At 40.9% G+C, this 15,753-nt stretch overlaps 1 long non-coding RNA gene across 2 annotated transcripts; it reads right to left on the bottom strand.

The window, feature by feature from the left end:
• Nucleotides 1-1,337: 1,337 nt before the first annotated feature.
• LOC124850142 lies at nucleotides 1,338-6,627 on the bottom strand. 2 transcript variants are annotated; one of them, XR_007031025.1, is made up of 3 exons: nucleotides 6,466-6,627; nucleotides 3,116-3,204; nucleotides 1,338-2,990 (listed from the first exon to the last, which is right to left on the bottom strand). It is a non-coding gene; the product is annotated as an uncharacterized LOC124850142 (long non-coding RNA). The 2 variants fall into 2 exon arrangements; XR_007031026.1 differs by lacking the exon at nucleotides 3,116-3,204.
• Nucleotides 6,628-15,753: the final 9,126 nt, after the last annotated feature.

The following is a 15,753-nucleotide window of genomic DNA, read 5'->3' as shown; positions in this document are numbered from 1 at the left end:
ACTGCATTTCAGCACCAGACGTGTGTATATATGGCCACAGAGCCCTTATTGTCGGACCCAAAATAGGGCCGAATACTGCAAACAGCAGTGTGACTCCACTCCAGCACCAGACGTGCATGTATACGTGGCCACAGAGCCTTGATTGCCGGACCCAAAATAGGGCCGAATACTGCAAACAGCAGTGTGACTGCATTTCAGCACCTTACAAGCACCAGTGTGACTGCATTTCAGCACCAGACGTGTATATGTGGCCACAGAGCCTTGATTGTCGGACCCAAAATAGGGCCGAATACTGCAAACAGCAGTGTGACTGCATTTCAGCACCTTACAAGCACCAGTGTGACTGCATTTCAGCACCAGACGTGTATATGTGGCCACAGAGCCTTGATTATCGGACCCAAAATAGGGCCGAATACTGCAAACAGCAGTGTGACTGCACTTCAGCACCTTACAAGCACCAGTGTGACTGCATTTCAGCACCAGACGTGTATTTTTTGGCCACAGGGCCTTTATTGTCGGACCCAAAATAGGGCCGAATACTGCAAACAGCAGTGTGACTGCATTTCAGCACTTTACAAACACCAGTGTGACTGCATTTCAGCACCAGACGTGCATTTATCATTACAGGACCTTACTGTCGGACCCAATATCGGGCCGATTACTGCAAACAGCAGTGTGACTGCATTTCAGCACCTTAAAAACACCAGTGTGACTGCATTTCAGCACCAGACGTGGACTTTTTAATAGGGCCTAGAGGCTCAGGGCTGAAAGGATCTGGACTTCCAAATCAGACACCAGACATCCGAAAGGCCTCAATGAGGTGTAGACGCCATTTGGAGATCGTTTTTGATGGACAGTGCATCTAACAGCCATGCTGTTTAAATCTTCATAACCCCTAACCCTAACCCCCTAACCCTAACCCTAACCCTAACCCCTAACCCTAACCCTAACCCTAACTTTTAAATGTTACATTCTCTCTTCATTAATTCAGATGAAACAGAATCAGGGATTGACAAAACTGGACCTCACCCATTGTCTCCAAAAACTTTACTGCAGTGGATAACCGGGCAAGGCCATGTTCCTGTCCTGCAGGGAGAGGAGGGACATTTCCAAATAAATGTAAACTTCAATCATGACTGCCATTCAGAATTTGGGGAACACAGGATATGCTGTGCATCTGTTGCTGCTTGCAGTAGGACCATCACCTTCCCTGTTAAACACATGACATCCTATGAAGATTTCAAATAAGTCCTGGTGGAGGCATTCCATCTGGGACAAGAATTCTAAAGGGTGTAGATTGTGGAAATTGAAGTTCAGTGAAATTATCATATTCATGCAACAGTTGTGGCTGGTTTATTTGTGAAAGCCATTCACTAGTTTCACAATAGCTTCTAGTTAATTCAAGTTTCAAATGTTTTAAAAAGTAACTGCCACAGATAAAAAAAAAATTACATATGCATTTTAAAAGTTTTTCAGGAAAGAACACCTCTGTTCTACAAAAACATTTTGTTTTATTTTTTTTGTTTACTATTTCATGTTAACATGTATATGATGACACAAACTGACTCAAAACGTGAACGAGTGGAGAGAAGTACCAATTGATTGTTTTACTAGAAAATAAACCAACTATTTACAAAAAGCATGAGGTGTGGAGATCAGTTGCATTAGTAGTGAGTGGAATGTATGGATGAGTCAGGAGTGTTTATGTAGCTGTTGAAGGTAGCAAAAATGTCAAACCAAACCAGAACCTGGAGATGTGGAGCATAGGAGAGAGACACAGTGAGACTTGGCTGGTAATTATAGCCTACACAGGTGCTACCACATTGCCTTAACAACCCTCCTTGACTTCCAGTTCCTGCAGGGAGTTGTCAGTTGAATCACTGAAGGCAAGGGAGGTGTCGTAACAATGGCACAGCAGGTAGTGCTCAGACTTGCCAACATGACAGTTGCTCACTGAAAGATTTGCAGACAACGCAAGTAAATGTCTCCGCCATGGGAGCCGGATGGGAAAGGTGGGTCCACAGTAGCTTGAAGGTCTGCAATATCTTGCTCACTGAGTGGTATTGGAAATTCTGGAACAACAAGTCCAGATTCTGGTGGGGACTCATCATGGTCAAGGACAATCTCCCAGTCAATGTCTAGTTCTTGCAGATCCTAAGATTCGAATAGCAGTTGAAATTAAGCATACATTTAAAGAGCAATATTCAGCTTGAATCAGTGTGTATCAGTGTGTATATTCAACATAGATAATTGTTACGTGCCGTGTTTTGTTTTGTGTTTTCTGTTTATGTGCTGCTCTCTCCAGGTGCGCATTGAGTCACTCTCGCAGCTGACGCCCATCAGCGCCCATCAGGGGAGGCGTTATAGCTGTGCAGAGCCAGTGACAACGGGGGGAGAAATGGAGCTTCAGTGAAGGCCTGTGGGAGCGGGAGACCCAGACACCAGTGCAGGGGTGTGCGGACCTGCGGTAGCCTGACCAGAACCGGGGCCTGTGGCCAGCGGCGTTGTTCGTGGCAGGTTTCATCGTCTTCCTTTTGAAGACCATCTTGTTTATTTCAGTAGTTGGGTTAATAAATACTTTAAGGTTAACTTGGAAGCGTTTCCGCCTTGCCTTTTTCCTTCTCCCGGGTCTACTATTAAATTGTTTGCATCCTACACCCCCTAGACACAATATGGACATAACATAATTGCAGGAAAGTTTGTGCATACCTCAACATTCTCAGCCTCATCTGTGCTGTTTTGCAGCAGACCAGACTGCCACAGCAGCTGAGGGGTCATGTTTACCCAGTCCTCTGTGCGGAGTGGGTGATGGTTCCAACATGGAACCTCAGTAAATGTCGCTGTGGAGATGGGGTAGGAACACAAAGTGCACCAGGAAAATGTGCAGCATGTTTGATATGTCCAGTAGTCCATCTTCCTCGAGACTGTGCAGGACATCATAATACGTGCTGGTCACTGCAGTCCACACATCACGCCAAAGCCGTTCAATCCTGTCGTGGAAAATGGTATTCATTTTGAAAAGAAGCATACAGTACGTCCCATTAATTGTTGATCCATAGAATCTGATACCATAAGGATGATTTGTTACGCATATTAGACAACCTCTTGTACATACCTTGAAGGCAAACCATTCCTCACAAGAGGATGGAAAAAGGTGAGGCCAGTAGATGCCTTATTATTGTTGGCAGGTTCCAGGTACATGATCTTGACACAAATATAAGCACCCCTTCATTAAAGTATATTTTCAGCCCTGATAAACAAATTTGTCCAAAACTCTATACAAAAAAGACCAATTTACACAATCAAAAGCTCTTTCTGCATCTAACCCCACTAATACTGCGTCTAAATTATATTCTGTTACATGGTTAATTACGTGTAATGTCCTTCTGATACTATCCTGAGTTTGTCTTTCTATAAATAAAACCTTTCATTAAAACCTGTCTGGTCAAGGCTAATAATTTGTGGTATCGATCCCTCTATTCGTTTAGTTAATATATGGGTAAAGATTTTAAAATCCTGGTTCAACACTCTAACTGGTCTAAAATTACTGCATTCAGACATATCCTTCCCCTCCTTCGGAATTAATAATATTACTGCCTCCCTCCAAGGGGGGGGTATCCTGCTCTCTTTAAGGACCCAGTTAAAGATGGACTGCAACACAGGGACCAAAGAACCCTCTATTACTCTGTACCATTCGGAAGGGAACCCGTCCGGACATGGAGACTTATTTCATTTAAGATGTGATATAGCCGAACAAATTTCTTTCTCTGTTATTTTAACTACAAGATTTCTACTTTGTTCACTATTCAACTTGGCAGTTTAATCTTTCTCTCTATAGTTTTTTATAATATTTTTCAAAACAATCTTGTTTTTCTTTTAATTTGTAGTGTACGGAATTAGTAACAGGATTTTTTATTTTATCAATTGAATTCTTTGCTTGTTGTTTTTTTAGCCTCTAAGCTAATAATTTACTGGCTTTTCCTCCCCCTTCATAACATTTCTGTTTCGTGAAAATTAACTTTTTTTGTATATCTTTTGTATAGATCTCATTTATTTCATTCGTTTTATTCCTAAGTAGCTCTCTAATTTTCTGATCATTGGGTCTTTGTACTTTTATTCCAATTGTTTTAATTCCGCTTCCAGCTGAACTAACTCTTTTTGCCTAACTCTCTTTAGCTGAGCACTGTATCCAATTATTTTACCTCAAAGCACAGCTTTACATGCATCCCATAATATTGGAGGGGAAACTTCACCATTGTCATTCTGTTCCAAGTATTCAGCAATATCCTTGTGATCCTAATAAGGTGTCTCTTCGATACTGTTCAAGATTTAATTTGAAATAAATAGGGCTATGGTCTGAAAGGTCCATGCTCCCCACATCGCAGCCACCAACCCTGTATAGATCTACAGCAAAAGTAAGAAAATAATCAATCCTCGAATACACCAAATAAGGATTGGAAAAAAATGTGTAGTCTCTCTTTGAAGGATTTAATTCAGTCAAGATATCAATTAACCCGATTTCTTTCATAACCAGATTGATTTTTTGGTTTATCAATTTGGGCTGAGCTATATGTGTATTTGAGGAGTCCAGTTTGGGATTTAATCTAATGTTGAGATCCCCCCCGCAGATTAGAACCCCATGGGTCTCTGCTGTTATCAGATCCAATATCTGTTTAAAAAACTTCCAGTCAGAATTAGGTGGAGCGTAAATATGAGTAACCAATGAGCCTCCTAAATTTCCCCTCACGAAAATATATCTTCCCTGTGTCCTTTTTTTCAAAAATGGGTTTGAAACTAGTCTTGTTTGAAATATTGTCACCCCCTCCTATGCCAAGTTGTATAGGGTGATGAGTACTGATGCTTGTAGCCCAATCGTTTTAATTTAGCATGTTCTCTATCCGAAAGATGTGTTTCCTGTAAAAACGCCACCTCAACTTATCTCCTTTTAGTTTAGTTAATATCTTACTTCTCTTTATGGGATTGACAAGGCCATTCACATTATAAGTTGCTATTTTAACTGCTTGCATTCAGTGTCCAATAAGTGGGGGGAAAAAATAAATGAAAGAAAGCAAAAACGCACCACCATAAGTGTCCATAAGTAACAAGATGAATCACAGGTTACACCCCACAGGCTGCAAAGAACAGCAGCAAAAACTGCCACAACACACAGAACACAATAAGAACAATAAAGACAGAAAATAAGACTTCCAACTGTGGGGTCTTCATATTGACCCTGTTGAAGCCCTGATGGTAAGAGGGCTCTGAGGTAAAGCCTCCCCCCTATCAGGTGGGAGAGGGCCTTCATGCATGATATTGCCTCTGTGGGAGACATAGATAGCCTAAAGAAAAACCGCCCGACGTTTACATTATAATCTTAGTTATATAGCCCGACAATGCTTCTTTAATGAGCAAGACGTGTTTACAGTCTAATTCCTCTACTGGGATTCCCCGGAGAAAAAGGAAAAAGAAAATATGGACTCACCCGCTATATTCTGGGTAAACTCGCACACAACAATTAAAGTTCACTTACAGTCACCCTGAGTCCTGGCGTCTAAAAGCCTGTAGTTTTCCCTTAAAGTCCAAAGCCCTGCCAGCTCTATCCCGGTTCCCTGGTCTTGTAACTGTGCGCCCCGTGAACCGCTGGATCAGCTCCAAAAGCGAGTCCGGGTGTTTAATGACTGACACCTGGAGCCAACTCTTCACTTATCCTCTGTCGCCTAATCCGCTGAGCCGTACACCACAACTCCCTCCTGATAGAAAACTCTGAACCTGGCGGGGAACGGAGTCTGAAATCAGATTTTCTTCTCCTTCAGGACCGCTTTCGCTTCGGCATATTCCCTTCGCTTTTTTAACACCTCATGCGCTCCACATACGCCATCATCGACGGGGAATTCTACTCCGCTCCCTTTTTAACGCCGTGGATTCTGATATTTTCTCGTCTGGAGCGGCCCTCTTAATCCGTCAGTTTAGCGTCTAGGTGTATCTGAAGGTGTAGCAACTCCTTCACGGTATCCTCTGCCACTTGTAACTGCGTTTCAGTCCCATCAATCCTTCTCTCGATTCTAGTATTGGTTTTGTTAATTTCTTCCCGAATTCTTTTCTGCTGCTGACTGGTGTCTTTTCTGAACTTTCTCAGTTCTTTCAATATGAGGCCCAGGTTCCCGCTCTCACTTTGACCACCTTCGAGGTGCGTATGCGTGTCATCGTCCTCCATTACGCTGCTAGACGAGGAGGCCTGGCTAGCTCACTTGCCGTCGAATAACTCCGTCTGCATTGACTTTTTATTTTTCCCTCTAGGCATTCTCAAGGCCCACTAACTTAAATCAAACTATTAAACAATTTTTTTTGAATGTCCAAGTTGCAGTGGGTAACTTTTAACTCAAATTGTCGGGAGCACATTCTCTAAGCTGCAATCTCCTGGCTCGTCAACCGGCAGCCTACAACTGCATTTTTAAAACGGCTTACCTTATGAGTTTGTGGTTTGTATCCACATGCGCAAGAGAAAGGGCTGCCCTTACTGAGTATATTCTCCTGACAACACACCCTAATTGTGTCAAACAAGCATAGATGCCTTCATTCTGCTCCACTGTACCCTGTGGCCTAAGGCACTCAGTCTTCCCACGACTAGCCTGTAGCCAATATGAGGCATCTGAGCTTTGATCTCAGACACTAACATGTCAAGCTCTGCCGGTATCACAAAACATGGAATATGTTGCTCATTTCCCACCTGACTTCTAACCAGGTTGCACAGTTCCCTAAGGGTATTGACTATGTTAACTGTCAACTCTATCTGTTCTGCAATGTGTCAATGAGTATAAACTCATGGGTGCACAAGAAATGTAGATAGTCAAGGTCTCCATCAGGATGGCTCACCACATATTGCGTCCTGTTTAGCAATCGCTCATATATGTGTCAAAGCATGTTCTGTTGGAAAAGTAAATGTTACACAATTTATCTTTTAAAAAATCATTGTGCATTTCTGTAAAGAAAATGTAGTGAGGTCAACATATGAGCTTAAATTAAAAATGACAAAGCTATGTTCAATTTCCTGGTTTGACTTCCTGATAAGACATTCTTATTAAAGGGTTAACAAGTATTAGTCCATCCCTTAATTAATGATGAATAAATAATGAATAAGCATAATATTTGGGTTTCATGGTTGTGAAAAATCTCTCCTTTCTACACCACAATAAGTTATTAATAAAGCATTAAAAGTTTGTCATTATCTTATAAGTCATCAGGTCTGCAGTTATAAATGATTATTAATTTATTCATCATCGTCCGCTTTTCCGGGGTCGGGTTGTGGGGGCAACAGATTCAGCAAAGGACCCCAAAATTCCCTTTCCCGGGCCATATTAACCAGCTCTGACTGGGGGATCCCGAGGTGTTCCCAGGCCAGTGTGGAGATATAATCTCTCCACCTAGTCCTGGGTCTTCTCCTGGGCCTCCTCCCACCTGGACGTTCCTGGAGCAACTCCCTAGGGAAGCGCACATGTGGCATTCTTACTAGATGCCCGAACCACCTCAACTGATTATAAATCATTAATAAAGGGTTAGAGTTTGACATATTCTAAGTTATGATCCAATTTATAACCCAAAATAAATTACGTATAAATTATTTTTAAAGCATTAGGCTAAAATGATTTATTAGCCAATTAAGCTGTTAATTAATGCTCATAAACCCTTACAAAGGGCATATATACTATAACAGGATAGTCAAACCTAGAGAAATTATGAGTAGCTAAATATGAATCTCAATCTCCAGTAGTCATGCTGTAGCATAACTAATATTTGAAAAACTTATGGTGGAGGCTGGAGCAGACTTCATTTTATAACATGTAGTAGCTCATTAACTTAACTTCCTTGAAAGGAATAGGTCAACATTTTTGTATTTTAGCTTGCTGCCCCACTCTCTGGTTCAAGAAAAGTCAACAGAAACCATTTTTTCAACTGTGCGTGCATTTTTGAAGAATAAATGGGCAAAGCTTGCTCATCGCTAGTTAGCTTAGCTCGAATACTGGTAGTCAAAGGGTAGTGTTAGCCTGCCTCCCTCGACTGTATGACTGTGGTGAAGTTAGTTTGAAGTTGGGTATTCGACAGACATTGATAAGCAACGTCTTTTCGTCTCCAACCTAAAACCAACGTCAACTGCGGTGTCGGAACAAAGAGCCGTCACGGCACTCCCCAGTTTCCTTCTGGATGTAGAACTTCATAAAGTGCAAAAAATATAGAGCGCAACATAATGTGGTACATAAACAAGTCCCAACAAGCGCACAGGAGCATTTAGTGATGTTGTTAGGGGAATTGCTGTCTTAATGTGTTAGATGGTTATGTTGCTGTTGGTACTACAGTTTCTAAACACTGTTAAAATAAAATAGAAAATAGAAAAACACGGTGGCTTCTATTTTGTTTTTAGTTGCCTTGCATAATGTAGGCTACAACACTTGAAAGCCAAGCATATTATGATGGATATTTATTTTTGTGCCGCAAATATGACGTTAAGACACTCCTGAAGGAAGTAACGTTAATAGCACCATTAAAATTAAATTAAAATGAAAACTTACGTGAGGTTTGGCTTTGGCGGTCCATGTTGGCTGGCCATTCGCTCACGGACTCCCATAAAAGTCAAGAAGGGGATGTCACTTTCTTAACCGGGGGGAGTGGCTGAACCGGGTTACGGGACGCTCTAAGAAGTAAGCGAACGCACCTGCAAATTGACAGCGATCTTTTTATTGGTCAACACTTCAACTGGAATCGTACTGGTTGAGGATTTTTGATAGGGTTGTCACAAAAAATCCAAGCGCACAGCAAAAATCCATAAGCAGACAAGTCGAGAGCGCACAGAAGAAGTGCGAATGCGAGGAGAAGTGTTGAAGCTGAGAGCAGGAAATCTGTGCGAGCAACAACATAATCTAAGTGCGAGCAACAATATATTTGCGCACAAGCGTACAGTTTGAGCAGAAACAGAATAATTGTGAATGCAAGAGGAAACAATTTGAGCACAAGAAGGAGCTATTTGAGTGTGAGGGCAGATTTTGAAGAAAAGAATGACAAATCTGAATGTGAAATCACCAAGTAATGCGAACAAACCGAAAGACCACGCTCTTAAATAAAGATAGTAAAATAACTCCATACAGTATCGCCTGGGAAAACAACGTGCACTGAAAAAAAAAGGACTGTCGCTCCCTGAGACGCTTGCCTCCAGCTGTACCCCAATATCCCTTGTGGCCACAGGGGTATTGCAAAAGAGCAGTGCCATCTAGTGGCAGTCTTCTCTTTCCAACCTGGATACATCTATATTAGCTTTGAAAGGGACGTAGCGTTACGTTTGTGTGTGGAGCGGGCGTAGTGAGAATGTCGGTGTGCGTGGCTAGAGGCTTGTAGTAGCAGTTATTGTGCATGTTGCAGTCTGTGTGCAATAATAAATGCCAAAAGTTCCATCAAGAGGTCACCGTGTGGTTTTCATACCGAGGGGTATGTCCCGGAGCGAGTTTTTGCCCTAGAGAAACCGTCTCCCTGCTCCCCGACTACAGTCCGGACGACGGGCAGGAAATTAAATGAAAAGTACTGTTCAATGTCAGGTAATATGAACATTGCACTAAGTAGACCCGCTTTCTCTTATTTCTGGTACGGCAAGTTTTACATGATGAAGTCCAGGACCTGGAGGACACTGAAGGTTGTCTGCCACGGAGCAGAGCAGAGCACTGAGACCAGACAATCCCCGTCAACAGCTAGAGAAGCAAGTAAGCAGAGGACTGAGTCGGCTTATGATACTGTAGGTTGAGAATGAAGTGGTTGCAAACTTATGTATGAGAGCTACTCTGAAATCCATATGGCAATGTTGTAAAAAATCTATCTATGCCAGGTGTTTTTTTGTTTTTTTTACAGATTCTGAACCTCAGAACTACTTGTTATGATCTTCAATATTTATCTAAACATAGTCATAACACATCCATATGAAAGAGTGCCTGGTCCACCAACAAATCACTAAAACAATTATACTTGGCTCCCAAAAAAGGTGACACAGAAAACTAAACTAAAGAGCTAGGAAACCCCTGTACATATGCTGTTTATGCTAATATTATAATATATATATATATATATATATATATATATATATATATATATATATATATTTGTTATACTGTATGATGTTTCAAACAAATAAACAGGTGTCATGACACACTGTTGTCATTATTTGTGCAGCTCGTAAAGAGTTAAATGTAATTTTTGGAGCAGGTTATGCTGAACATAAATAAAAAAATAAACATTGATATTGCACAAAATACCGTGTGTGCAAAATGTAAACCTCCATATGTGGCAGCCTGGACACAGGAGTCATGAAGTTCTGGCAGACACAAGTAGGGTGACCTGCAACGGGACGGCCCGGTGGAGGAGAATCTGCTGATGTCAGGTGTAGCATAACAGCAGGCTTGTGTCAGGTCGCTGCTCCAAGCTTAGTCCTTGAATTCTGGCCTGTACAGTAACACATGATTAGATTAGATACATGATAAATGATTCGATTCACACTCATAGTGTGAGCCAACAACACTCTCATCGTGGAAACTCTGACGTGCTAAACAACATGTCATGAGTGTTATACAAAATTCACCTTCATTGTAGTAACAGAAAAAAAAGGGCAGAATGTCACACAATATGGCTGAAATGCGCTGAAGTTTAAAAATATAAACTCAAAACAAACTTTGGCTGTGTAGCAAAGCTAACCTTGTTTATGTTTGAGCTTTGCCTGCAGCAGCCTGTTGCCAACCAGCCAGCAGCAACTAACTGCATCACAGCTCTATTTTAAATGATACATAACACTAACATGTTGGCATGATAAATGTGCCCACCAACAATAGCCATGTTGATTGTTTACGTTCATATTATGATAATATCATGTGTTTTCTTACTTGTGAATGAGTCACGAATAGTCAGTTAGCGATGTTGTGATTGGCTCGTGTCTTCCTCCTCCGATGCAGTCAGGCAGCAGTGCGCGTTCATGTGTTGTGGGAGGAGGGGGTTTGGACAGAGGTCTGAAGGAAGCAGGTGGGATTTTGCGGATTATCACAATCGCCTACCCTAACTTAAGTACCTAAAAGGGTGGAAATTTTAAAACCAAATTAGCCATTGCTTTGTGAGAACGCAAACTTATGTTAGTATTTTAGTATATATTTCAAACATTTGTGGGGGGTTTTAAAATGTGGTTTACTTGAGTCATAATTTAGCTTAACAGGGCAAAAATTTAAGAGGACATACAGATTAACATCATAAAACTTGTCAAAAAAGGTAGACTGAAGACTAATCTGAATATCCCGCAAGAATGATGTCACTTCGTAAATGTGGATTCATCGGTATTGTACATTTTTTTTGTACAGTAGGTAAAAAAAACACAAACTAACAGGGTCGAACATGATTTCCAGGACACAGTTAATTATAGAATAAATAAATAATAAATATTGTCTCCACCTGTCTTTATTTATAATTAAAATGTTTTTAACTTGTTCTGTACAATAATAATGGGGTTTTTCAATTTATTAATAAAATATATTGCAAATTTGTCTCATGAAAATTGCTTTGGGGACATCATGTAGTAGCAACAATTAACACAAAACAGTTTTATGCATTATTTTGAGTAAATGACATACTGAATACCTCAATCAGTAATAAAAGCATTTTGAAAATAAATTGTATTTACTTTAATTAAAATATTGAATTATATCCTGGGGACAGAAAAGTCACCAATAGCCAGGAATAAATTATTTAGCCTGTGTTTTACTCTACAGGAGATTGCTTGGGGCCCTAGTATGTCAACATAATAAGGAGAAAGGAAAAGAGGTGGGGGATCATATTTTAAATGCATTACAACACCCCCTCTCTGCCATTTACACTGATTCCTTTCTTATGGTATCGAGGAGGTTCTCAGCTCGTAGACGGAAACCTTTCGATCTCATAACATAACAGGATAGTTATCAAAACTTTACTCCCACACAAGTTGATGATGTTGTTGATAGTGCAGCAGCCTCACTACGTTCCACATTTGACACTGTCGCCCCTCTGAAAAAGAAGACAGTCAAACAGAGGAGGATAGCTCCATTGTTTAATGCACAAACACGTGCTTTAAAACAGACTCACCTAGTCTGGAAAAGTATTTCAATTACGTATAAGAAAGCCCTCCGAAATGCTAGAACCAAATATTATTATTCAATAATAGAGAAAAATAAAAACAACCCCAGGTTCCTCTTCAGCACTGTACCCAGGCTAAGAGAGTAAAAGCTCTACTGAACAGTCGATTCATCCAACTCTAAGTAGCAATGATTTCATGAGCTTCTTTACTAATGAGATTATTACCTTCAGAGAAAAAATTTACCAGCTTCTTCCCACTAATGGTACAGACACACTGTCCAGTACAGTAGCTTCTGAACCAACAGTATCGCCTAATTTATATTTAAATGCTTCTCCCCTATAGACCTGGCTGAGCTGACTTCACTTGTCACTTCATCCAGGCCATCAACCTGTCTTTTAGATCCTATTCCATCGAGGCTATTTAAGGATGTATTACCTTTAATCAATAGTTCCATATTAGATCAGATCTATTTATCTCTATTAACAAGCTATGTACCAAAGGCCTTTAAGGTGGCAGTAGTTAAACCTCTGGTCAAAAAAACAACTCAGACCCAGATATCTTAGCTAACTATAGACCCATATCAAACCTCCCCTTTATCTCTAAAAACCTTGAAAAAAAACTGTTCCTAAACAGTTATGTGACTATTTACACAGGAAGAGTCTGCTCGAAGACTTTCAGTCAGGTTTTAGAAAACATCATAGTACAGAAACAGCACTCCTGAAGGTTACCAACGACCTTCTCATGGCCTCAGACAGTGGATATGTTTCTATTCTCGTCCTTTTAGATCTTAGTGCTGCATTTGATACCATCGATCACAAAATTCTGTTACAGAGACTAGAACACATTGGGTTTAAAAGAACAGCACTAGAATGGTTTAAGTCCTACTTATCTGATAGATTTCAGTTTGTTAACGTTAACAACAAATCTTCCATTCATACAAAAGTGAGACATGGAGTACCACAATGTTCTGTACTGGGACCGATACTTTTCACTTTAATTATGCTTCCTTTAGGCAATATTATAAGAAAACACCACATCAATTTCCATTGCTACGTTGATGATACTCAGCTGTATTTATCTATAAAGCCAGATGAAACTAATCAGGTTGACAAACTTCAGGACTGTCTTAAAGACATAAAGGCCTGGATGACTTATAATTTTTTACTTCTAAATTCAGAAAAAACTGAGTTCATTTTACTCAGCCCTAAACACCTCAGAGAAACATGATCTGATCATATAGTTACCTTGGATGGTATAACCTTGGCCTCCAGCTCTACTGTGAGAAACCTTGAAGTTACCTTTGACCAGGACATGTCCTTTGACTCACACATGAAACAAGTCTCTAGGACAGCCTTATTTCGCCTGCGCAATATCAAGAACATTAGAAACATCCTATCTCAAAAGGATGCTGAAAAACTAGTGGACTGGACTGGACTACTGTAATTCATTATTGTTAGGATGCCCCAATAAGTCTGTGAAAATCTTCCAGTTAATCCAAAATGCCGCAGCACGAGTTCTGACAGGAACTAGAAAAAGAGACCATATTTCTCCAGTGTTAGAATCTCTGCATTGGCTTCCTGTAAAATTCAGAATAGAATTCAAAATCCTGCTCCTAACCTACAAAGCCCTTAATAATCAAGCCCCATTGTATCTTACAGAGGTCAGAGTTTCATATTATCCCAATAGATCACTTCGCTCTGTAAATGAAGGTCTACTTGTGGTTCCCAGAGTCTGTAAAAGTAGAATGGGAGGCAGAGCCTTCAGCCACCAGGCTCTTCTCCTCTGGAACCAGCTCCCAGTTTGTCAGGGAGGCAGATACCCTCTACATTTAAAGTTAAACTTAAAACCTTCCTGTTTGATAAAGCTTATATTTCGAGCTGCTCAGGTGTTTAATAAACCATTTCTTTATTATGCTGCTATAGGCCTAGACTGCTGGGGGAACTTATATATCATGAGATGAGATGAGATGAGATTCAACTTTATTGTCATTACACATATACAAGGACTATATAAGTATAGAGTAACGAAATGAGGTTTGGCATCTCACCAGAAGTGCAATAAGCAGATAGTGCAAGAGTCTGTGCTATGTACAAAAGTAATTACAGAATTTACAGATAGGATTAATGGGATGCTATAAATATAAATAAATACTATAAATATAAGTATAAGTGTATTCTACAGATTATAATATACAGATTAAGATACAGTGAACATGCTATGCTAGGTAACAGATAATATACAGAATATACAGAATATGGACAAATGTACAGGTCGATAACTTATTGAGGTGATATGAACATACTATACAGATTTAGTTGCAGTGGACAATAATACAAGTGGATGAGAGATGTGTGTGTGTGTGACCAGGAGGAGTGGTGGGGGGATGATGGGTGTGAGGAGATATGCAGGGGCAGGGGGGTCAGCGGGGGGCAGAGTTCGGAAGGGAGACAGAGTTCAGAGTTCGGGGGGCAGAGTTCAATAGAGAAACAGCTCTGGGGAAAAAGCTGTTCTTCAGTCTGCTGGTTCTGGTCCGAAGGCTTCTGTAGCGCCTACCAGAGAGCAAGAGGACAAACAGTTCGTGGGCAGGGTGGGAGGGGTCTTTAAGGATGCTGCGGGCTCGACGCAGACAGCGTTTCCTCTGGACGTCCTCAATGGCGGGAAGTGGACACCTTGTGATGCGCTGGGCAGTTTTTACCACCCGCTGTAGCGCCTTACGGTCTGCGACAGAGCAGTTTCCGTACCAGACTGTGACACAGCTGGTCAGGATGCTCTCGATCACACAGCGGTAGAAGTTAGTCAGTACAGCTGAAGACAGGTGGTGTCTCTTCAGTGTCCTCAGGAAAAATAGGCGTTGGTGGGCCTTCTTAACCAGACTGGAGGTGTTAGTGAGCATCTCTCCCTCTCTCTCTGCCCCCATGTATCTAGATTACATGTCACTAACTCTGTTTTCTCTCTCTCCTAGTGTATCTCTGACCACAGAGATGCAGGATCCAAACCCGTCATTATTATTATGATTACTATTATTATTAATAACATCATTGCATTTAAACGTGTCAACTGTTATAAAACTCCTCTCTCCCCGGATATGTTTACAGTACATGTCACTAACCCTGTTTGTGTTTTCTCTCTCTCCTAGTGTATCTCTGACCCCAGAGCTGCAGGACTCTAACCCATCATTAGGGCCCGAGCCAAGCCTGTAATTATTATTGTTATTATTATTATCATCACTAATAATAACAACCACATAATTGCAATCTTTTGTAATTATAAGTGTCAGTCTGGTAGAGATTAAACTGGCGGTTGTACAACTGTCCTCTCTCTCTCTCCTCCCACCCTCTTTCTGCTCACCTCGCCTCTCTTCCTCCTCTCTCTCCTTATCCCAACCGGTCGAGACAGATGACTGCCCACAACTGAGTCTGGTTCTGTCAGAGATTTCTTCCTGTTAAAGGGAGTTTTTTCTCTCCACCGTCACCAAGTGCTTTGCTCATTGTGGGATCTGTTGGGTTTTCCCTGTAATATTGACCTCACTATGTAAAGTGCCTTGAGACAATGTATGTTGTGATATGGCGCTATACAAATAAAATTGAATGGAATTGAATTGAAGTCATGTTGTCCGGGTTGATGTTTTT

The sequence above is a fragment of the Scophthalmus maximus genome, chromosome 7 (genome assembly GCF_022379125.1).
Source record: "Scophthalmus maximus strain ysfricsl-2021 chromosome 7, ASM2237912v1, whole genome shotgun sequence".
NCBI lineage: Eukaryota > Metazoa > Chordata > Actinopteri > Pleuronectiformes > Scophthalmidae > Scophthalmus > Scophthalmus maximus.
Note: the sequence above shows the minus strand (reverse complement) of the source record. Positions and strands in the feature narration are given on the sequence as shown.